Genomic DNA, 1,708 nt, shown 5'->3' with positions numbered 1-1,708 from the left:
TCTATTCGTCTTTCGTCTATTCGTCTTTCGTCTATTCGTCTATTCGTCTATTCGTCTATTCGTCTATTCGTCTATTCGTCTTTCATCTATTTGTCTTTCGTCTATTCGTCTTTCGTCTATTCGTCTTTTATCTATTCACACACACAAAACATTTTCGAATTCGAAAAAAATGTTTAAACAGTTCTATTTGTCAAAAAATTTTGACATTCTACACTTTTTATGTCTATTTAATGATACTGATAATCTTATATTATGTTTTTTATAATTATTTAGTAAAGGTAGAAAAATTTTGTTCATAAAAGCCACAAATAACATAAAACAGGGTTGCAATTTAGGATACAGCGTTCTTGTTTCCTCTTCTAATAGCCTGTAGTAAAAAAACTTGGAAAATTGTTATTCCAACAGAAATAAATAGAGTCAAAGTGCAAAATTTAAACTGTTATAACTTCGAAATTTTTATAGATCAAATATTTTTAACATTTTTTCCATGTTCCTGGTATCGTACCTTACATGGCATTTTTCTCATTTTTCTCAGTCTTTTCACCATGGAATATTTCATATTATGTTGATTTTCCAAAGCTTTTGTTAATGTGTGGTGAATAAATCTGACTCTTTTTATTTCTTTGAAAGTAGTTTGGTATACTACAGAAATCCGTAAATAAAAAAAAAGCTTATTTAAGTTATTTTTTATTAATTTGCATAATAATAATAACATGAGCATATTTTAAACTGATGTTGGCTCGTTAATAATGTTTGTGGAAAATGTGTGAACGCGGGCCGCGCGTTGATCTGGTTAATATTTAGTTTTAATTTGATGAAGGTGAGCGGAGAGCTACATGTCTTTCTGGAATTAGCCAAATGTGTTTTCGCATATTAGACATAATACAACGCTGAGCCGCATTAATTCTCTCTCCCTTGCGGTGCCGAAGCATAGCAAAAGCATTAGCATGATCATACCTTGTCTCAAGATTCGATCTTAACCCGATGCGTGTCGCTCTACATCTTAGACGCGGTTCAAACGTTTGCCGCAAGAGGATTATCGGATGTAGATCAGGACGGAACCGCGAAGAACTCCGCTATCCATCAGCCTGAGCCCACCACAATTATACAAATAATAAATATTTATCATGTCCTTTATCCTCTTACTTCTGTTCGAGTTCTTCCTTCCTGTTGCTTTTTCTCCTCATTACCTTTAATCCGGGCTGCAGTTCACTTCGGTCTGACCTAAAGACTTTTGTCCGAGATATATCGATTTTGGGTCAGGTAAACATCGGGATTTGTGCACCAAAGTGATAGTCGTGTAGATAATTGTGGCGTATTTTATGCCAAAGCTCAGAAAGGGTGTAGTAATTTATTAAATCGCGCGTATGAAATATCAGGCTGTGTTTTGGTAGCTCAAGTCTTTATTCTGAGACGGAAAGCTTAAATATGGCAGCAATTATTCTAAATACAGTATTAAAACCTTTTAGATGGCGATTCTTTCCAGGCCACGACGCCAGTAATGCCGGTATCATGCTTGAAAATAGAGCAAATACAAAAGATTGGCTTTATTCTGTCGGACTGGAGGACGAAGTGGGTTGATGAGGATGAACGATAAAGGCTCCTCGTTGAACAGGTGGTGATTTGGGCCCGCGCCCGTTTTGCATAACAATTGTCGGTTAAGTAGACTCTATCATCACGTTTTCTTTTTGGGTTATTTACGAAGGAA

The sequence above is a fragment of the Tribolium madens genome, unplaced genomic scaffold, assembly GCF_015345945.1.
Source record: "Tribolium madens isolate multiple individuals breed KSU strain unplaced genomic scaffold, Tmad_KSU_1.1 Scaffold_2;HRSCAF=44;Tcas5.2_LGX, whole genome shotgun sequence".
Taxonomy (NCBI): Eukaryota; Metazoa; Arthropoda; class Insecta; order Coleoptera; family Tenebrionidae; genus Tribolium; species Tribolium madens.
The sequence above is the reverse complement of the archived record's forward strand: the minus strand, read 5'-3'. Positions refer to the sequence as shown.